Raw genomic sequence first — 23,932 nt, forward strand, 5'->3', positions numbered from 1 at the left:
CAAATGTAGCAACATTTAAACTCTGCAAAGCTATGTTTAATCTAAAGATGTAGTGGTATTGGATGTAAAGGAATTCAGATATTAAGGTGTTCTGTTACACTAATCAACAAAAGATGAAGCAAAATGATGAGATGGAAAGAAAAGAAGGAAGCATAACAGGTTAGTGGAAACTCTAAATGAGCATTTCCACAGGAACACATAGATCAGTTACATCAGCATGCCAAGACTGAAGACAGTTGATTTAGTCTAGGCTGTTATCTCGCAACATCAACGTCCCCTCGGATTGGAAACAGGATGCCGAAAGAAAACGAGCTGCATCTCAATGGAACCCACCAAACATTTCAGGCCTGAATGCAGCTAAGTGTCTGCATTCAACCCAGATTACATTTGGTGGGTTATTAAGTGAAACTAGCCTTGAAAGGTATTGCTTATTAGTAATTTAAGTGATAAAAACATAAATTTACTAAAATGAGAAAACAATAAAGACAGGGTTTCAAAATATTTTGTGATAACAGGCTATAAACTCACATTAAGTCTCTCAATTGCATGAGTGCTGTAAATAATAATAATATCTGGAGTGTTTTAACAATTTTTCATATTAAAAACACAACAATTCTCAAGTGGATGTCTTTAATAGAAATTATATTCCACTGCTTAACCAGATACCCCTAAATAAAATGCGATGTAGCTTGTTCTGTTTAAAATTTGTATTTAAAAAATTTCCTTTTCAGTATAAATCCATCTTTTTGGCTGATACACAAACAATGGTGGATGCTGAAAACTATCAGTATGTCTTATACTGAACAGCCCATCCCTACAGTGCAGCATCATGCTGTTGTGATGCTTTCCTTCAGGGGGCATCAAGTCGGTCAAAGATGAAGTAAAGACACCTAAAGCTAAACGTAGTTAAATTTGAGAAAAGGATTGAGACACAGTAAACATTCGCCTTTGGTAGGATGACGTGGATGGAGCCACAATAGGATGGTTTGTTCAAAGTGACTGCATGTGTTTAAATGGCCTAGTCAAAGTTAATTTTATTTGAACATTTTTACTAGACATAAAAACATTTTTTTTTTCCCGTATGCCTTTCATCCAGTCTGGATAAAAATAAGGTTTTTTACAAAAATATTGTGGAAAGAAAGTGTTTATTTCCAGATTGATTTGGTTTTATAAGTTTTTAACTCTAAAGTAAAATCAGAAATGTTCAGGATAACAAAGATTACTGTTTCAGCCTTTAAACAACAAAAAAATGTGTATTTAATATAGTTCAGGTCTTCTCACAATACAAAGGTTTTTGTCAATTTTACCTCAAAATAATGTTGTATATATGTGTCGTCTGTTTATGAATACAAAGTTACTGTTTTTTTATGTTTTTAGATAAGGATTTTTATATGCTAACTATGGATATAAATACCTAGGTGTGGTGTTGCATTTGAAACTTAGTAGAACATCAATATAAAGGTCAATTTAAGACTTTGGAGTAGAAACTTTACTGTAATGTAGAGAGAAAAATTCAGTCACTAAGAGAAATATTGGAGGTTAAACAGTCGGATCAAGGCAGGCTGTCATAAAAGCTGGACAATGAAAGAAAACAAGAAACCAAGGGATGGTATACTTCCTACATCAAAGTAGAAAGATGAGGAATAAACTAAGATGGTGAAAGAATTTAAGTAGTTTCTATCAGAAGTCCCTCAGGTTACAGTTTTCCTGTCTCTGAATCCGCACCATCTCTGCTCCTCTGATCACCTGTGTAGAGAGAGCTCCTGCTGCAGAAACAATTAGGCTCAGAGCGCTGGGATCGTGCAGTTTCCTTCCTTTCATTGAAGGCTTGTAGGTGCAGTAGAACAAAGCCCGCCAACATGCCACTCAACTGGCCTCTTAGGCTTTCAACACAAAAACAGAGAACATCAGAACCAAAGCCCACTGAAAAACAGATCCTCTCTGTCACATGCCAAGGCAATGAAATATGGCATTCTCTGATAAAGATTTTAAGGAAGCATTTGTAGCATTTGTAAGCCTGCAGTTTTTATTCTCAGTATTGTAGCTGGTGCTATAGTAAGCTCTAACTTCCCTATATTGTCCTGACAATCTTATACCCAATGGGTCGGGTAGACGTTAAGGGGCCTTTGTGCTCCCGAAGCTTCCTAAAATTCATTTTCGTGACACTGTGGTTGTTTTTTGTGAGAAAATGTGATGGGTAAGAGTTCAACCGCTGGGTAAAAACTTGGCTTTAACAGGATGCTGAGCTAAATAAAACAAGCCTGGTTCACGTCACTCATTAGGAGACGGTGTTTTTCTTTTTCCAAGCTGCAGTCTGCTTGATGGGTTGTCCAAATCAGTATAGACCTCAAACAAATGTACATGAAATAAACATTGAGGGAAGTACCCATGGAGGAAATGGTTAAAGGGCAGGGAGTGGAAACACAGCATATGGCAAAACATTGATTAGGGCAGATCATGTGCAGTGAAGTAAGAACAATCCAAGTTTTTTTCTCAATATTATTGTTATTTATTGGCATATATTAAGTAATTGTCATGTGACAGGTTCCAGCTCTGCTTCAGCTTGAACTGTTTTTGAAGATTGTCTCACATTTATTACATCATATGTGATACATGCTAGATTTTCATGGTGCCCTTTCTGATAGCGAGCTGATTGAGTCACACTCCCACCACTTGGCTTCACAGTTGGAGTCAGGTTGGAGTCCTGAAATGTGTGTATTTGATTTACTCCAAACAAATTCCATTATTCAGGTTCCCACAGTAAGTGCATTTTTAAATCAAATTGTACTTATTTTGGAAATGTTTTAATCTGGGTGCTGATGACTGGTTTGATTGCCAATTTCATTCTCCTGCCTAGCTCCGCCCAGTTTCTCATTACCACTCATCATATCCACCTGTTCCAGCTTCTATTTAAACTGCTTGCTCCCAGTCATCAGAGCCAGATTACTTCTCTCGAGCCAGTGGGGAGAGTTGACCAGCATTACCTTAGTGTTTCTGATTTCCTGTTCTGCCTCTCTACCACTTAGCCTGCCTGTTCCTATTCTGATCTGTTTGCCTGACCTATCCCTGGAATCCTGCTTGTTCTCCTTTCTATGGGGCTGCAGCATCTGGGACACTCTGGGCGGCACTCTCCACATCTTGTTGGCAGCCCACTGGCTGGATCCTACCTTATTCTCTGGGCACAGACTGAACTGTTAAACCAGGTCAGTGACTCACGCGTTCATATTTTTCCAGATTATCCTGTCCATTAACCTGTTTTTCTCCCCTTCAGAATTTCCTTCCTCAGATTCCCTGGCCACTGATACTGCAGATCTGCAGTCCATTCATTTTAATAAAAGCTTTTGAAGTTATCCCACTATCTGTCTTGCCTTGAATACTGGGTCCTCTTTTCTGAGCTGTGAAAGGGAACTTGAAAAAGTTCTGTCAAAAGTTCATAACTTAAGTATTTTTTTTTTCACATCCACCTCGCAACCTTTAGTGTACACTTCAAAAGCTTTAACAGGGATTACAACTCAGACTTAGAAAAGAACATGCCTCATACATGTATATACACAAAAATACAAACTGGTAGTTTAGGATAATCATTACCATGGAACTAACTAAAACAGCAATACTTGACTATGATTGGACGTCAAACCTTAATTTAGTTAGATTTATAGATTTTTTATGAATCAGTTTTGTAATTTTTTCACTTACAGCTGTAAGTGCATTGGGCAAGACAGGTTTAATGGTCTAAAATATTTCAGTAGTAAGACGATTCAACGTGCTGTACATGACAAATACCATAAAAAAAGAAAAATACATTGAGTACATAAATGTAAGATAAAAAGAATAACAATTAATAATCAAAAGAAGTTAAATATATTAAATTAAATCTAAAATGTTAATAAAAATCAAAGGGAAGTTGGACTCAAAATTGAAGTAAATATTTTAGGGCAAATGTCACTCTAAACAAATAAATTTAAAGCAGCTTAGGGTTTCGATACTTTTCCAGTTTTCCAGGGGACTATTCCAGATTAGTGAAGCATAAGAACTAAACTTCTCCATGTTTGGTTCTGGTTCTGGGTATGCAGAGTACATTTAAACCAGAAGACTGTAGATGTCTGGATGGTTGATAAACTAACAGCAAGTCTGTTATGTGTTTTTTAAAGCTAACCAATCTGTGATTTATAGACAGAAAATATTAAAGTCCACTCTTTAAGAAAAGGGAAGCCAATGTAAGAATCTCAGAACTGAGGTGATCTACTCTACTTTCTGAGTTTTAGTGAGGATGCAGGCAGCAGCATTTTGAATAAGCTCCAGCTGTCTGTTAGAGACTTTCTAGGCACACCTTTGAAGACAGTAAAGAAATTCATTCTATTAAAGATGAATCCATGAATTTAATTTTCAAGGTCCTTCTGAGACGCCAGTCCCCTCCTCCTGAAGATGTGATAGAAAGCTGATTTTGTTGTTGTCTTTACTTGCCTCTGAAGATTCAGGCCTGAGTCCTTCTCTACACCCAAATTTAGAGCCTGATTGATGGTATACTAGCTATGTTAGCTGAGGCTGTGTACAAACTTTTGAACGCTAGTCATTTAGTCCCCGAAATTATTACTTCACTTTGGTTTTGATTTAGCTGAAGAAAAAACTTCTAAATCCATGTGTTGTCACCTGGTGGCATTGTTACGTTTAGCTGTGTTTCGTCTTGCATCGTTATAGTAATTTATGTCTGAGTTTTTTTTTTATTACAAATTTTTGGGAAAACATTTTTTACCTAAGAACTCTAGAGAGAACTTCTGCGCAGTTTTCATGCATCTAATATTGTAGTTAAGAAGTGTAAATACACAGTGATGTTCTACCTGCTGGGCATTGGTGCCTGACGCACCTCCACCAGTGCCTTGAACAAGTGTGCCTTGTAAACCCCTGGGGTTGAATGGGTCATCAGCTGGGGACCACCAGTCATGGATGTTTCACTACTTTAACCCCAGTAAATCTCTTGGTGGTGGAGTGATGGCAGGAATCTCTCCCTGCCACCCCCTGCTGATGCCCTTGTTGGCCCCACTGCTTATCTCTCCTCCTTAGCCACAGCCAAAACTGCCCCTCTCTGCCAATTCCCTGATTCCTTTGCAACGTCCAGCTCCAATGCATCCCAGGTTGCTGAGCAGGCGGACCATCAAGGACCCGATAAATCCCCTACAGCCCACCTCAATGGGGCATGTGATGGCTTTTCCATGCCCCCATTTTCTTGGGATCTAGGGGAACCCATAATTCATCCAATTGTGAAATATATAAAAAAAGAATTTCAATCTATTGGTCTTGGATGTCAAGTAAGCCATTCTTAACTAGGAGGTCATTCTCCTACAGGCACCTATTTATGGAAAAGAAAGAAATGGTAAAATTTAAACTTAGATAACAAGGATGATTTCTGAAAGAAACGTTACATCCCGAATGTCACGAATCGAAACTGATTTTGTCTCATGATTTTACTCACCTGTATTTAGTACAGTTTGTCCCACTCCAGCATAGGCTGGTGTTATTATCAGTTTGCTGCATCCTGATGACAGTTTCCTCCTTGTTTCATCTACAGTTTCACCGTTTATAACATCAGACCTGGCTATCTTTTTATAAACATCTATAAGCTCCTGGAACTCTAAAATGGTATCAGTTATGTTAAGCTGTGCCTCTCAGTAATTGCAAACCAGAAAAAGCATCTGCTGTATCAGTGGTGAATAATGGAATGGTTTATCTGTGGTGTTTACAGAGGTTTATCCCTAATGAATGAGTTAGATTTAAATTTCACGTTTTTGTTTTTTTCGTTAACTTTAATAAATGCAAAATCCTTAACACAATCCAAAATAAATGACATAATGTGCCCTGGCAAAGTTAATAAAATCAATAATTGTTCTGCTTTATTTGTAGAGAAGAAACAACGTAGGAAAACTCAATTTAAGCAATTATTTGAGCAATAAGATTCTATCATGTTATTTAAGAAATTGTAGAAAGTGTAATTGAGACGTCATGAGAGATTTCAGCATTTACATTCTCAGGGACATTTCTGTTTTTCCAGCATGACTTATGTGCCTTATGCAAACTCCCACATCAACTTTCTTACTCTACATGTCCAAAAATATATTGTTTTAATGAATATTTCAAAAACTGATATCTGGGAAAAATTATGTGTACAATTTATACGTCCCTGGGTCTATCTCATGGGGAAGGCACTGCTGCTTGACGAAAATCGCATGAGAGTAACGCATTAGTTTTTCCAGATCGCCTGTTTTTCCTGCCGTTCTCTGAATACCATTTCCCACTCTGGGTCCTAATAATAAACAAGGCTCATGGGTCTTTACAAATGCTTATCTCTACTGCCCCGGTAATCTGACACAGCCATATGCCGTAGTTGACATTTGTGCAAAAGACAGAGCGAGCATTCCTCCCTCTCATCCTGGTAAATCTGTTTGCCATTAACCCGTGTCAGGCAGATGCTTGGACCAAATCTATGTGCTTCACTCAGGAATGAAGTGGTCATGCAAGGGTCAATCACTTACAGGTCATTATTTCAGAAGGCTGCAAACACATTCCTGCTTCAGGAAATCAGTGGCAAGAGAGAATAATATTGCACAGGTGAAATCTCTGTGGATGATCAGGCCTTGATTTCCCATCAAAATGTAAATCAAGTCAACCCCTTTCATTTGAAAAGTTCATCTAAAGTTCACAGCAGTTCCAAACTTTAGTAGTTCTTCAATGGATTGAGAAAAATCTATCAAACTTCAATCAAAATTCTTCTTACATACATGGTTACAATATACGCTTAACCTTTTACTCTGAGGCTGGCTTAAACTCTGGGATTAATTAGTTCCTAGTTAGGTGCATCTTCTGAAACATTTATTTGCTCTTAAATAAAAAAAAAATACTTTTTGATTTTATCTGATAAGAAAAGTGGGGAATGATATATGCCCTTTTTTTATTTAGAGCTTTTTCAAATCAGAAAACTTGACCAAAGAGCTTTACGGTCATTCACCCAATCACGCACACACTCACGCATTGATGGTGGCAAGCTACATTGTAGCCACAGCTGCTCTGTGATTAACAGAAGCTAGGCTGCCATGCATTGGCGACAGCAGTCCCCCTGACCACCAGCGGTGGGCAATGCAGGTGAAGTGTCTTGCCAAAGGGCACAATGACACTGAAAGCCAGAGCTTAAACCGCCAACCCTCCAGCTGCAGTGAAAACTCCTTCTTCTGATGCTGCTGTTGTCCCAATTAAAATAAATAGGCAACTTAAGTTATGATCTAATTAGGTCCAAATATTACAAGAAAATTCAAAACAAAATTTATTTTAATCTTGTTTCAATCCAGTTTATAAATCCAGTCAATTTGGTACCAAAGTCACAGGATTCAGAGTCAATACGAACAGAGTCCACAGGGAATGCGAAATGTGGTTTAAACAAAGATAAATAAAAGATTTAATCTCAGCTGTTTCAAGTTCTCATTGTGAAATCAATTAGAACGTTAAGATAAAGTAACTTAATCCGGGAGCTGCTTAATTTGCATTTTTTCAGCAAAAAGGTTCTTGGTTTAATTCCCAACCCAGGGTGTATCTGCACTGAGTTTGCATTCCTACACTGCAAAAAATATTAATGTAAATAAGTAATTATTTCTTAAAATAAGTGCATTTTTTCTTGAATTGAGGAGGTAAGATCAACACTTTGCCAATGGAACAAGACAATTTACATTTGAAATAAGAAAAAAACTATTGAATTGTTTTATTTTAAGTGCATATTATCTAATTATCTTATTTTAAGAGAAAAAAATACTAATTCTATTGGCAAATTTACTTATCAACCTAATCAAATTAAGAAATCAGATTTAAGAAATTTTTACTTATTTTCATCTTATTTTAGACCATTATCGTTTTTGCAGTGTACAGACCTTGCTTCCGACAGACCTGGCTTCCTACAGACCTGGCTTCCTACAGACCTGGCTTCCTACAGACTGGCTTCCTACAGACCTGGCTTCCTACAGACCTTGCTTCCGACAGACCTGGCTTCCTACAGACTGGCTTCCTACAGACTGGCTTCCTACAGACTGGCTTCCTACAGACCTGGCTTCCTACAGACTGGCTTCCTACAGACTGGCTTCCTACAGACCTGGCTTCCTACAGACTGGCTTCCTACAGACCTGGCTTCCTACAGACCTTGCTTCCTACAGACCTGGCTTCCTACAGACCTGGCTTCCTACAGACTGGCTTCCTACAGACTGGCTTCCTACAGACCTGGCTTCCTACAGACCTTGCTTCCTACAGACCTGGCTTCCTACAGACCTGGCTTCCTACAGACTGGCTTCCTACAGACCTGGCTTCCTACAGACCTTGCTTCCTACAGACCTGGCTTCCTACAGACCTGGCTTCCTACAGACTGGCTTCCTACAGACTGGCTTCCTACAGACCTGGCTTCCTACAGACCTTGCTTCCTACAGACCTGGCTTCCTACAGACCTGGCTTCCTACAGACTGGCTTCCTACAGACCTGGCTTCCTACAGACCTTGCTTCCTACAGACCTGGCTTCCTTCAGACCAAAAACATGACTGTTAGGTTGATTGGCTTACCCAAATTGTGCTTAGGTGTGAATGTCTAATGGTAGCCTCTGTGTGTCTATATGTTGCTCTGCAATGGACCGGAGACCTGTCCAGGGTGTACCCCACCTTTCGGCCATAGATGGGGCATTGACCCCACAACCCCCTGACGGAATAATCGAGAAATGGATGGATGTAACTTTTCCTGTTTGGTTGACAGCATGCAGTGAGATTTTCCCCTTTCATTCCACATGCCGTCTTTCACAGCTGACTTTTGTATCTCTATTTCTTTCTGTATGTCTTGTTCTGTCTCCTTGAAACCCAGTCGGCCTCGGCAGATGGCCAATCACATTGAGCCTGGTTCTGCTGGAGGTTTTTTTCCTGTTAAAAGTGAGTTAGTCCTCTCCACTATCGCTACAAGCATGCTTGTCATGAGGGATTGCCTTCGAGGCAATGAGTCGATGCAATCAACTGGTTTTCCTTAGAACACTTTGAATCAATTTGACTGTATGATCTGGTTGAACTGTAAAGTGCATTGAGATGACATGTGATGTGAATTGGTGCTATATAAATAAACTGAATTGAATTGTTTCATTTGATTTAATTTGTGGGTGTAAGAGTCACTCTGAAAACTTTATATAACTATTTTTCAAAAATGTAAAAAGGCTTTTAATGCTCCAAATACTTTTGCGAGTGACGGTATTTTTAAGAATGATAGGCAGACCTTTTAGTGGGATCATAATTGATAGACAAGTACAGAAAAGCTTCATAGGTCGTAATTTTAGCTGCATAATTAGATATCTTTGCTTCAAAATGAATGTGTTTGTCATAAATCATGAGAAAAACTGGCTTGGTAAACATGTTGTGAAGTTTTATCACAAGTTTTAAATTAAAGCAGTGTCATAACCAGCTCCAGCTTACAGTATGGATTTTACCACTGGTATGTGCAGCATTTGCAGTGTTTTCTACAGATGGCTGAATGCTATTTTTATCACTTTCTCTTATTTTCCTTCCCCTTCTGGATGGTTATGAAACATGTGACTGTAGCAAGCTTATTGGTCTTGAAGTAAAACTAATCTCTGAGGTATTTGTTTAATTCCTTAGATTTTGAACAGAGGGGGGCAAAAAAAAACTGGCTTACAGTCTGTCCATGTTATCTAAATGCTTTTGTTAATTTATGTTTTAAAAGGGATACATTCAGTCAATGAAGCAGGAGTCAAAGTGTGTTTAGTTTATGCTGCTTATAATTTTGGCTTTTTGTACCTTTTGCATTGCACTACAAATGCATCCTTGCCTATTTATATTTATATTTAAACTAAGCAATAAGAAATTATGATAAAGACCATATCAGTGTGAAGAAAAAGGGCCCACTCAAATGATTGAATCTCATCAACCTGAGGGCGTGAGCTGCGTTTGTGTTTTTTTATTATTTGTTTTGTTATTTAATCCTTTAATTTATAAAAATAAAAGCAAATATTAAGCCCCCAAGATGAAATGCAATCTTCCAAGCCTCTGTTTATACAGACAATGACATAACATATACATTTATTTAACCTTTAAAATATAGCCTAAAATAACTGTCTTTTATCACCAAGCCAACGCCTGACCTTTAACTGAAATCAGAATTTTATGCAACCAGACTCGATTCAGGCTTGTTTCGGAAAATGTTTAAGTTGCTCTAATCTCAGCCAATAAAACAACTAAATGCATGATCAATCAAGGTATTAGTATCTATACTTTTTTGCTGACTCTCCAAAGAGTTTGATTTGTTCAGGAAATAGCTATTAATCAAAGGAAATTTACTTTACTGCTGACAGATGCTTGACATATCTATGTTTCTGCTGGCTGAAGGCCACTCCTGCAGTGTAAATGTTTTGAAAAGGGTAGTTTTAACTCATACATGTCATTAATCACTGCACACAATGTATGCACAGCTTCACGCAGCTGCCTTTTCTTCTCTGCTGTTTGCGTGACAAGTCAGTTTCTCCTTTTCTCCATCGCTTCTTAAAGAACTTCTCCATCATCTATTATAAAACAACTACATTCTTCTACCATCCTGTGCTCTGAAAGCCTACCCCCCACCCTTGCATCAGCTGTATCAGGATGTTTTGTCGGATGCTACTACAACACCCCCCCCCCCCCCCCCCCCCCCCCCCCCCCCCCCCCCCCCCCCCCCATGCCTCTTTGGTTCTTCTTATTTCTATGGGAAGTCCTGGGTTGTGGCCCAATCATTTTAGTTTTTATTAAGATGCAGAGATAGTGCTGCAGGTTGATTGCCGCATGGAGCCGCATGAGGAAAGGGTGCGGCGAAGACCCTCAATTAGGCATCATTTAAAGAAGACCAAGATAGTAGAGCAATTACAGCATCAATGTAGGGAGGCTCTGCATTTTAAAGCCTGCAGCACTGAAGTTTATAGCTTAATAAATGTGATTACAGCTGTATATTTCTGGTATGCAATGTATATCAAGTTATTAAGGCTCATAACCTAACTTTGAAAACATAAGTTTTCAGGTGTTTAATTATTCTGAAATTTAAGTAAAAAAAACAAAAAACAAAAAAACATTGCTGCATCATGATTTTAAATCTGGCTTTTTTAAGGAAACAAACTCAAGCAGAAGAACTTGAGGATGAAAAATGTATAGAGTCTTATATCATACTGGGTTGGGATCAAAAGCTGCTTGTCTTATCTTTATAATTGAGGAAGCAAGAAAAGTAAAGCAACAATTTATCTGGGGCAAACAAAACAGTCCCACGGCACACCAGAGAAACCAAACCTCTTTGCTCTGCTGTCACCACCTCTGTGCAGCTGATCTAGCTTCCTGAAATAAACTCTATGGTACATCTGAAAAATTCAAGCCTTAAAATATACTGGTAAAGGTTTAGGCATCCCTTCTCTGCACCAATTGATAAACAGTAACATTGATCTCCTAAATCAAAGAAATAGTAAAAAAAAAAAGAATCTCCAACTGAAATAGAAATACATTTAAAAATATTTATAATTTTTTGTTGGAAACCTGAAAGTTTGTCATCAGCACTTGTAGAATAGCCAAAAATTTTATGCCAAAATAAATAATTATTCAGTCATTTATGCAATGAGGAGAAAACCTAAGCAAGAAAATTGTTTTTAACTCTCCTTTAACACACCTGAATCAAATAAAGAAGTCATTAGCAGGACTGTGGAGAACTTGCCTGCATACTAAGGAGGAAATTCAATCATTAGTATGGTATGCTGGAGGGATTAATCCAGTCTGACCTAATTTAAAATGTTCAGCTGTAACTTCTGTAAAATGTGGTTCTATAAAGCCTTAACTCATCAGGGTCAAACACACACAAAAATCATCTTCTCTTTAAACAAGATAGATTCCAGATAAAAGCTTGGATGTAATAAAATGGAAAATTTGCAGGACAATAATGTTTTTTACAAAGACAATTTTATAAACACACCAAAGATTTCCACAATTAAGTCTGTGAAGTATATAAATCAAGCGATAATATGTCAAATATAGTAATATAATTGATCCACACTCCTGAAATCATCAATCATGGTTTAATTATCATAGGACTTACAGTTATCTACAGTAGGTAAAATAAGAATTGAAGATGCCACCTTTTTTTCTTAGTAAATCTATTTTTAGAGGTGCTATTGACATGACATTTTCAACAGATGTTGGTAACAATCCATACAATCCCCACCCTCAAAGAAATCAAACCATAGATGTCCAGGAATTAAGTTATGTGTTATAATGTGCAATTGCAGAGGGGAAAGTATTGAACACGTCAAGAAAGGAAGGTTAAAAAAAGGCATGGAAAGCCAAGACACCAGCCGAAATCTCTCAGTATTTAGAAAGCAATCCTGCCCCTCCTCAGTGCAAATTAATGTTAATATCAGCTGGTTCAGTCCCAAATGATGGCCTATAAAAAGGTGTCTCTATCACACGAGAAACATCTCATGATGGGTAAAATTAAAGAGCTTTCTCAAGACCTTTGCAAACTTATATTTGAACACAATGATGCCATTGGTAACAAAAGGATTTCTAAACTTCAGAATTTTCGAGTGAGGACTGTTGGGGTCATAATCTGGAAATGGAAAAAACATAGCTTCACTATAAACTATCTGCCACCAGGTGTTCCTTACAAGATTTCTGACAGAGGTGAAAAGAATTATCAAAGGTTGTCCAAGAGCCAAAGACCACTTGTGGAGAGCTTTAGAAAGATCTGGAATAAGCAGGTATAATTGTTTCAAAGAAAACAATAGGTAATGCAGTCTGCCGCCATGTATGCACGCTCACCAAGCAAATCTCCATCGCTGAAGAAAAAGCACATTTAAAGTTTGCCACACAACATTTAGACAAACCTGTAAAATACTGAGAGAATATAGTCTAGTCAGATGAGACCAAAGTTAAACTCTTTGAATGCCATAATATACATCATCTTTGGAGGTCAAATGGCACTGCACATCACCCCATGTAAACAGCAGTTGGTGTAAAAATGCCAGATCGGTCGCCAGCTTCTGCTCTCCAAGCATTCAGTTTCTGTGTGTTAACTGCAGACCGTTCTTTCTGCCCGGAGATTTCACTGTGATTAGATTCAATGCTGTTTATGTGCCCTAACAGCGCTAATAAAGATTTTATACCAGGCTATCTCTGACCTCCAATCTGCACACACAGAGCGTTTTCATCATTGCTGGGGATTTTAACCAGGCCAACTTGACTGTGCTCCCTCTTTTCTACCAACATGTTGACTTTGCAACTCGGGGTGAAAACATTTTAGACCTGGTTTACTCTAACATCAAAGATGCATTAAGAGCAACACCCCGCCCCCACCTCGGGCCATTAGATCAACTTTCTGTCATATTAATTCCCCCAGCTAATCAGGGCTACACCAACAGTTAAGGAAGTCAAAGTGTGGTTTGAGGGGGCCACAGAGAAACTGCAAGACTGTTTTGAACGCTCTGACTGGAACATGTTCAAAGCTGCAGCAGCCTATGACAACCAGATAAATATAGAAGAGTATGCCATGACTGTCTCAGCCTACATCCACAAATGCATTGAGGATGTCATCATCACAAAGAACATCAACACCCAGGCCAACCAACAACCCTGGATGAATGGGGAACTCAGCTTTCAAGTCTGGTGATAATGAGGCTCTGAAAGTGTGGCAACTTAAACATGCCATCAGATAAGCGAAGCAGAACCACAGCCAGAGATTCAGGATCTTTTCCATGATGCCAGCAACACCACCAAGATGTGGCAAGGCATATGGGCGACCACAGACAACAACACACCCTCCCCCCTGGTGGGTGCAGCTGATGCTGACTTCCTGGATGGGCTAAACAACTTCTTTGGAAGGTTTGAGGCACTAAACAGCACTCCAGCAGTGAAAGCTATTCCACATCAGGGAGAGGAGGCCCTCTGCCTTGACACAGCTGATGTTTGGAAGACTCTGAAGAGAGTCAACTCAAGAAAGGCCCCGATAGCTTACCTGGGCGGGTGTAGAGTAGGGTGCAGGTTAGATGGTTGCTGTACACACAGAGATTTTTAAAACCTTTCTGGACCAATCCATAGTGACAGCATGCTTCAAATCTGCCACCATCATTCCAGTCCCAAAGAAGTTTAATTACTATCGGCCTGTAGCACTGACTCCTATCACGAAGTGCTCCGAAAAGCTAGTGAATGAACACATCGTCTCCAGTCTTCCCCCTAACATTCAACCTGCTCCAGTTTGCCTAGCGACGAATCCAATCAACTGAAGACGTCATCTCCTCTGCTTCAAGATGCATGCACATTCAAGATTTCAAGAATGTTTGTGTGGAAGTGTGACTAATTTCTCCATACAGGAGGCATCTTGAAGCTTCTAAACATTTATTTCTAACGTCTATCTGGAAACATGTCATGTCAATAGCAATAGCACCTCTATATTTACTGAGTAAAATGGTGTGTGTTCAATACTTTTTTTAACCCACTGTATGTAAATAGGAACAGACCCTAGTTATTTGATGTCGTTTCCATTGCTCATACGATGGAAAGTATAATGCATATTTCAGTTTAAAATCTTCAAGCTGGAACACTTCATAATCTTCCTTAAACCTTCCTATTGGAATGAAATCTGCATTTTAATGGATAATTAGAGCTTATGATGATGTAGATTTTAAGTCTTAGACAAAATCTACTTTTTTCTTGTTTTGTAGAGTAGTCTCTCTATTATAAACTTTAAAAAAAATGGTGGAAATACCTGGACCAGTACAATTGGTTGTAAACTCAAGTATTTAATTTCCTATTTTTATGTATTCTGAGTAATCAAAATACTGCATATTTGCACCATATATATTTAATTCTTTGAACTTCCATATCAATGGATTATTTTTTTTTTTTTTTGCACCATGCTTACATTTTAACACTGCTGTACTTTAAGGAATGGAAATGTCATGTAAGCTGAACAAAACAAAATTTTGTTTGGTATCCACAAGAAAAGTTGCCTAAGTCTAAGTCTAAGTGTAATATCAAAATGTTATTTGTATATGACAAACATTTTCTTGTAAAAATATTCTAAGTTGTATATAAATGCCACAATTAAAAAATGTAAAGAATTTAACAGCACGGTAAATAATACTATGATCCTTTTTTATTTTATTTTCCCTTATACTCTAAATGTTGTGCATCTTTGTGTTGCTATCCTAAACCAAACAGCAAGTCTTGCACATACCTGGAGTTTCTCTGCATGTTTTTCACAGAGGTTACAGTCTATGTAGAGAGTTCTGATGGATGCCTGTTGCACATCCCACAGTAACATGATAGTCTCCCACAGCACTAAACTATCCACACACCTGTTAAACATTCAAGTGCTGTCAGCTTCTCTCGCAAGGTTTCACATATCACCATCTTAAGATGATTGGAGAGCCAAGAAGAAAGAAGGCAACCGATCAACCGAACCTGAGAAGTGTTTTTCTTCTCATCTCAATATTCTGTACTCAAAAAAAACATATGGTTTTAACTGTAACATATATGGTAGCATTCGTTGAAGCATTTGACTTTGCTCATTTTTTTAAAAACCAAAAGCCGCGCAAACATGATGAGAGCTTGTGATTGTTGTTGACTGAGAGCATCTAGCTCACTGATTAACCGTCCTGTGTACGCTTCCTTCTAAACGGGCTTATCTGGGTGAAAATGTTCCCTTCAGTAGCAGCCTCAGGAAACGAGGGGTGTGGTGGGAGAGCAGCCGAGCAAAGAAGAAAAGAAGCATCAAGGCCTGACCATCCTCAGTCTCCCAAAGTGCTTCACCACATGTTGCTGAAACGTCCTGATTAAGTCACACACAGACTAAATGACAAACCTGAAATCGAATCACATTGTTTGCTTATGAATGTAATTCCACTCAACATCCCGTTTTAACATTATCTACATCGTCTCAGATAAGTAAAATACCTGCAACCACTTTACATTGACTTACATTGACAAAAGGCATGCATTTGCTGAGAAACTCAGCATAATTTATCAGGCTTCTTAAATCAGTCAGGATAACTGAAGATACTGAACACGCAACATTATCTGATGCTCACATCAGTCAGGACAGCTGTTCACTATGTCTTATAGCCAACCCCAGCAACAAAAGATGGATTGCTCCATACCTTTCACTATAGAAGAATGAGTATCTGGATTGTATCTGCTGCACCACTGATCCCTGCTTTTAATCAGCCATATGCATATCTCTATAAGGAGTAGAGCAGAGACTGTGGGGTTTAGTGTTTTTCTCAATAAGAATCCATTAAATCCTCAGAGGAATGCTTGGTGTTTCTCATGCAATCTACAGAGAAATCTTTACATGCTTTTTTATATTATATTTGAGGAAAGCAGCAATCTGGAAAGTGTCAGAGCTTTTACAGGGTTCAAGGGGAGCCTGAGCAGAACTTACATTACAGGATAAATATCAAATACCCACAAGGTATTTAAGTGTACTTACAGTGTACCTACATAGTTGTTTACATGATATTTCTAACTGTATGTAAATATGACCACAGAGTATATATAAGTGTCCATTGGAAAATCTACATTTCTAGGGTAATAATATGCTACAAAATAGTTTTGTTAGTTCTTACAAAGCACTTAAAGCATACTTCTAGTATACCAACATGGGAACATATAAATGGGAACTTAAATGAGTACGCTCAGAGCTCAACACAGTATTTACAGGCAACTCGTGGTATTTAAGAAAGGATTAATGCCACTGATACAGGGTACATACAGGATATGTGCAGAGTATCTATTGGGAACTTTTAAGGAATAATTATGTAAAGTATAGAATTATATTTTTATAATTTGAACTACCGGTACTGTATTGTGTAGGTGTCCATTGTTTTCTATGTATATAATTTACTTTTTGTCAAACTCTAAAATATAAAAGGTGCTCCATGAACAAACTTTGACTGACTGATTCACATTTACGGAATATTTGGTTTATACTTATTGGGAGGTACAGGGTACCTAGATAAATAGCTATATGGTTACTTAAAGGAATATGCAGGATATTAGCAATAACAATTCATGATAATTGAATTTTATTGATCTCATATTGGAGAACTTTACCTCTGCATTTAACCCGTCCCCATGGGGAGCAGTGGGCTGCCATCGTGGGGCACCCAGGGAGCAGTGTGGGCTTAAGGGTCCTGCACAGGGACCCAGAGTGGCAGTCTGTGGGAGTGGGGCTCGATCTCAGAAAGTCAGGATTCCAAGCTCTATGCCCTAACCACTAGGCCGCCACTCCCCTGGTGATTGTTGTTGACAATAGATTTGGTAAAGCAATGACAGGGGAACCACAATGTACATAAAGGCCACCAAGAGGTTATTCATTGAGGTTCTTATATGATTGTGGTTTATATGCAGTATTTGTAAAAATACGAATAGGATGTTTATAGTATACTTACACATTACTTGTGGAGCTCTTATGGGGGTGGGTACTAACTGTACAAGGTGTTTCCAGGGAGTTTAGAGAATGTAGTAATTACAGTAGTACTTAAAGGGAAAGTGCTGCATAGTGAATGCTGCAAGTGCTAGGTTGTATGATACATTACACTTTTTTTTATTGTTTTCTGAAAAGAATTTCTATTGCCGCTTTTAATGTAAGAATTCATTTCTGCTACATCAGCTCTACTATTAACATGATGCTATTAGTTTCCAGCTCATCTTAATCGAATTAAAGGCAATAAACTAAATATCATGCTAGATTAAAGAAAATTTGTTTTAAAATTACAACATGACCCAGTGATCAAATAAATCAAGGCATTATAATACTTATAAATAATTGCTTTCAGTTATTATTTATATAACTTATATTTACAGATTTAAAATTCGCTGCTTGATGGATATTAACCTTCATAGGAAGATTTGCATCAGCAACAAAGTCCTCTGGTTTATTTTTAAAGCAACATATGATATCAGATATATATGTGGTTATGTAGATTGCACAGCAGCATGTAGCTAATCTAACAAAAAACAAATGCAATGAGCCCAACGGCTTGTTTATGCTTCTCAAAAATGTGCTGTAGGATGGGCTAGTGAGTGAGGGGAGATAAATTGTCTAATGGCTTTCCTGGAATGTGAACTTTACAGAAAAGCTAGATTAGACTGATTTTAGTTGATAGAGTAATTATTTGGTGTAGCCTTTTATGTTCCCAGTTGGTCTTCATCTTTAAGCCAAGAGAGCCAGAAAAAAAGTGTTCTGTGCTTCTGCTTTGATCAAAGTGCCAAATTATTCCTAGAAAATTTAGAAAATTACTGAAAACAAATGAGTCAGCCTTGACTTCCAGGAGCAGCTTAATAATGCAAAAGGCTACTGTAGATCTGAATAAATCTGACTATAATGCGAATAAGCAGTTTTAATATTTGATCGAAATACTAACCTTATAAGAACATTTATAAGAAGTAAGACAAAAAGCACAAAACACATTGGATTTTATTTTACCTGAGCAGAGTCTCACAGATGTGGACCATAAAAAGCATTTAAGGTTCTCAGTCTTTACACATATTTTAATGTGCATTTTATTAGGGCCTTATATAGACCAACACATTGAAATTCATTAGTGTAAAATGTGATTTCATGATCACTAATTTTCAGGATGAACATTTTTATACATTGCTTTGTCCAAAGCAAGCAGGATTTCTTATGGCTTTCCTAAAACACCAGTTTTTAACTTGCCACTTCTCTATAAAGGTCATCTCTGTGGAAAACCGGACTAATAATTGTCCACCCTGAGCTTGTTTAATTGTTTAAATTAGGTGGACGGTCATCTATTGATAGGTTTGCATCATAGGATGTCACCAACCAAAAGGGCTGGATCTATTCTGAGATTAGATTATCTAGATGTATCTAAAATTAACAGATAAGCTGAATGTTGAGGTAATTGGTTCAACTTTGTTTGGGGTTTAAATAGGGCTGAATATCAACAGACTTTTTATGCACTTTTAAAAAAAAACACATGAAAAAAATGCATCCTTTTCCTACAAAATTACAGTTATTTGCCATGAGTACTTTACTGTCTTTAATTCTATAACATCCACCTTTCCAACCAATTGTAATATATGGAGTCAGAATATTATAGTAAACACATAGTTAAAAAATGTCCAACATTTTAAATGCTTATAACACTCTGTGGAAAATATCACCTCTATTTGTTTACATTTACAGGCCAGTTTGTCACATTTAGAGTAGAGGGGAGGAGCGTATCAGTGCTGCATGTTAGAGCATGGGGGTGTCCAACCTGGACAGATGGGCAGCCCGGTGATGGACCTTTAAAAGTTTGTTTACTTCTTACATCATGACTCACAGGTGGAGCCATTCTGAAACTTGCATAAGCATAATATTAAATGTAAATCATTAACAACCAACTTCCAAAATACATCTTGCTTTTAAAGTAAAAAGTCTCAGAAGGTTCAAGGCCAAGCTAGTGCAGTTTTGAAAGTCAGAATCAAATTCCGGAGGATTTTCAAGAATTTTTGAAAAGACCTGCTCTCCACTTTAAAAAACAAATGCATATGCACCTATTAAATGCATGCAAGAGCATGCACAATTCCATTTCTCCTCATGTTTAAAAGTGGTTTGCATCGCTCATACAAGCTTACTTTCCTAAAGGAGATTTGCTCTATTTTCTCTATGTTTCCTCATCATCAGTAAGAGAAAATGGGGACAAGCACGTAGGACGGCCTTACATAAACATATCACCAGAGTGATTGACAAATAGGAGGACAAGTTATTTTGATGGTCCACATGGAAAAAGAAAATTCTCCACTAGACATTTAAATTTAAAGCTTTATTTTGCAAATAATCTGGAGATATGTACATATCTACAGATATGTTTCGTGACAGACCTATGACTAATGCAGTGTTAGGACTCAATTAATAAAGCAGTATAACAGAAACCAACACAAGATTCAAAAACGCATTTAGCACTATCCAAAGTGCAGGTCATGTTAGGAGTTGTCCATTTAAAAACACAATCTGGAAAGCTTGACAATGATATATCGATGAAGAAACACCAAGTTCAGATAACAGCCTCATGAGGTACCAGGAAACAGGCTTGTCAACAGCTTTTTTTTTTGGTTACAAAATAATGAATAAGTTCTAACACAGAATTACTAGTTTAATAAGGGAATAGTTTTGCATCCAAGCAGAATATAAATAGACTGATCCAGTTGTCCACAGTGCCTTGCAACACACTAATTTTCCTTTTAACCTTTAAACATTATAATACATCACACCCATAAACTCCACTTGGTTCCTACTAGATTCATACAGCCAGCCTAGGTTGGCTGAGGAGCAATTGTAACAATTCCTGCAGTACATCGAAAAAAAGGAGTACATTTTGTGCCATTCTAACATTTAAATATGCTTTTATTTGAACAATTTTATATTAGGCTGCCGGGTCTGACCCTTTGCCCCAGAGCAAGCTTTCAACCTTTAACTGATTTTTTTCCATGATTTAAATGAATTTCTCTCTTTTTCTTTCCTTTTATCAAAGCCATTTTTCCCTGCTGAAAAACATTCCCAAAGCATGATGCTCCCACCACATTTCACTTGAAGGATGCTGTGTTCAAGGCTTTTATCATAAATAGCCTGTTTGAATATTATTAAGCACCCAACCTAAATGGCAATCTTAAAAGTTTATCATTATTAAAATGAATTTAAAAAAATTATACACCTGCTTTATACATTTTGTTAGCAAGAGCAGTTCCTGAAAGACAAACTAAACAAGCTGAAAACAACCAAACAGCAGTAGATTGAAATTTCACAGGAGGGAGACCTTTTAGTGTATTTTTGTCATGGATGGAGTATTTCACCAGCTGGACACCTAAGCGTGCCCAAAAATTTGTACAAATCATTCCTCTGTACTTTGATGCAATAATTATTCTGGGAAAGTAGATTACTCTCAGAAGAGCTTCAGAGGTTTCAATATATCTCAACATTTGGAAGTAATTTCCCACAGGGCCTGGGGAAACCTTCCCTCTTCTCAGCTCCAAGACAAACAGAAATGTTTTGCTGGCTGCGATTATAGTTACTCAGCTCATTTGTAAAGCTCACAATCTTCATCAAGGAGCTCTTGGCGAAGGAAATTTGACATGATTGTTACCACGCTGACTGTGGGAGTCGCTCGTCAAATCAGGGTCTTATGTCAGATCATAGCTGAAGTGAGATAGAATGGTTTACAATTGGGAATTATGTAAAAGTCACCTGCTGTTCTGATCGAGTCAAAACAAGGAGTCACACAAGATGCATTCAGATCACTTATCAGCGAAACACATCAAAGCAAGCAAACATCTACAATGCCTCCTATGAGAAGCCAGTTGAGAATTAAATGGCTTTTTATGCGCATGGCAGAAAATTTTTGACTCTATGGGACAAACTGCCTTTTAATTTACCTCAGATCCCAATAATGGGGCCACAGTGGTGTCAGATGTAGGAGTTTGCCCTGAAATGGAAGGGTTGATGGTTCAAGCCTCTGGAGTTCAGTGTTGTTGTGTCCTTGGGCAAGACACTTCACCCGCATTACTGTATCTATTGATGGTGTTTACAGGGCCTGGGTGTGCCAGTGTAAGGCAGCCATACTTCTGTCAGTAAGCCCCAGGGCAACTGTGGCTACACCATCGGTTTGTCAGTGAATGGGTAAATAACTGAATGTAGTGTAAAGAGCTTTGGTCAAGTCTCCTGACTTGAAAAAGCGCTATAGAAGTACAGGCCATTTACCTTAATAATTTAACATGAAAGTTGATCCTTTTGACACATTGGCACAATGGATGTTTGAACAGAGAAACATGGTACCTACATGCCTTGAAAGTTTAACAAATTTAAAAATAAAATTCTCTTCCTGATTTCTTTGAGTTTTTCCCAATAACACCACACATGGATGCAGTGTTGTGTGTGTTGTTATTACTTTTTTTTTTTCATTACGGTTCACCATGATGCCAACCAGAATAGAACCTAAATAATCTGACAACCTAACATGTTTCCTTAGATCTAAGGAAACATGTCAGGATTTCCACGAACAGTACAGGAACCAACATGACTCAAGACGACCATGAACTGTTAGAAGCTTGACCAATGTGGTCATTGTCCAGAGTGAAGCCTATGACTGACAAAGACAGCAGCAGGTATATTTGGAGGAATCAAGGTGAAGCTTTTATCCAAACATTGTACAAATAATAAATGGTTAATGGTTTGTATTCAAAAGCCCTGCATCCCAGCACAGGAAATTTCAATTTGAAGGCCCCCGAAAGCTGGAAATGTGAGCTATAAAGTCAAGACAACGCGACCGTATCTGACCTCTGCATTTATTATGGATGGTACGTTACATTGGCCTTGGAGGCCAAAACAAACAATGAAGAACAAAAGCATCTACATGGGACATTGTCATCTCACAAATTACTTCAATTTGAGTTTTGAGGTAAATCCAATACACAAAGTGTCGTGCATGGGTTGTGCAATAATGACAAAAGAGGATGACCTTCTTAAAATTTCAAGAAAAATGGGTCTAACAGCAGAACTTAGAACAGTTTCTAGACTGGATAAGTGGGGCTAAAATAAAATTTGATTAAGCTTTTATAAGTGTGTTATATTAGTTTGGCCAAGAAGATATACCAAATAACTTCCCTGAATTTATACCAGAATCTTATTCTCTTGGTGTCAATGATTTATATATGATTCAGTTCAATTCAGTTTTCAGATTTATTCAGATTTGTATAGCATATATTCACAACACATGCAGTCTCAGGGTACTTTATAGAGACAATTCAAACAGATAATACAGTCAGATTGGTAAAAAGAAGAGACAGCAGTGGATATTTGCTTACATTTTGTCTTTGACTCCATAGAAATCCCTCACACCTATGATGAGCACATACAGTTAGTCACAGTAAAAGCTGAGCCTATTGCTATGTCCAGTTGATATATCTTTCCAGGATGGTCAGATTCCAGATTAAGCTAGCAGAGGGAACATAAAGTTAGAGGTTAAACTAACAAATACCAAAGAATGGGAGAAAAAAAGATAGAATGAAGAAGAACGATGAAAAGTGGTCCAAATGTCCTCCAGCAGCGTAAGCCTACAGCAGCATAGAGATAGTTCAGGATAACGTGACTAAGATGACACTGAGCTTTATCGAAAATTAAAGTCTTGTCTCAAAAGTAAACAGTTTGTCTGCCTCATGGACTAAACTGGTAGTTGGCTATCTATAACATTTATCTTTCAGGCTTCATATATGAGGCCCACAATTGAAAAAAAAGTAAGGTGTATAACAACCCATCCCTTGAAAAAAAAATGGAGCACTAAAACCCAGAATAAATATGACACTGACTGAACTCTATGATAAATGTTTTTAAACATGTGACCATGGCTGTATAATGTATGAGATGCATTAGCAGTCTGTACACTGGGGGCTAAATATGGAAGGTTAAAATCAAGTGTAGCAGCTGAATCTAATCAAATTAGGAGTAAATGAGAAGCCTTGTGTTTTTCCTTTATCCTCTGTAATCTTAATGAAATTAATTGCATCTCGTATATGGTTTGAAAAGTTTTCTTGTAGTAGATTAAACAATCTGTAGGTCTACATGCTTTTCTATGTGATCTTGATGCTGATAAGTAAAGGTTGCTTTATTCATTTATTCCTAATCATGCAATTACAAAATTCAAGAAATTAGCATTGATGATGTAAGATCAAGTGATTACCAAAAGGCATGAAAATATTTCGGAACATTACAATTTTTAGATATATATATATACATATATAAATATATATATTTATATTTATATTTATATATATATTTATATTTATATTGAGATTTTACATGATTAAAACTAGCTAATAAACTTTTGAAGTCCATCTAAACTGAATTTATTTCT

The sequence above is a fragment of the Cyprinodon tularosa genome, unplaced genomic scaffold (genome assembly GCF_016077235.1).
Source record: "Cyprinodon tularosa strain WSP-4 unplaced genomic scaffold, ASM1607723v1 ctg303, whole genome shotgun sequence".
In the NCBI taxonomy this organism is placed as follows: Eukaryota; Metazoa; Chordata; class Actinopteri; order Cyprinodontiformes; family Cyprinodontidae; genus Cyprinodon; species Cyprinodon tularosa.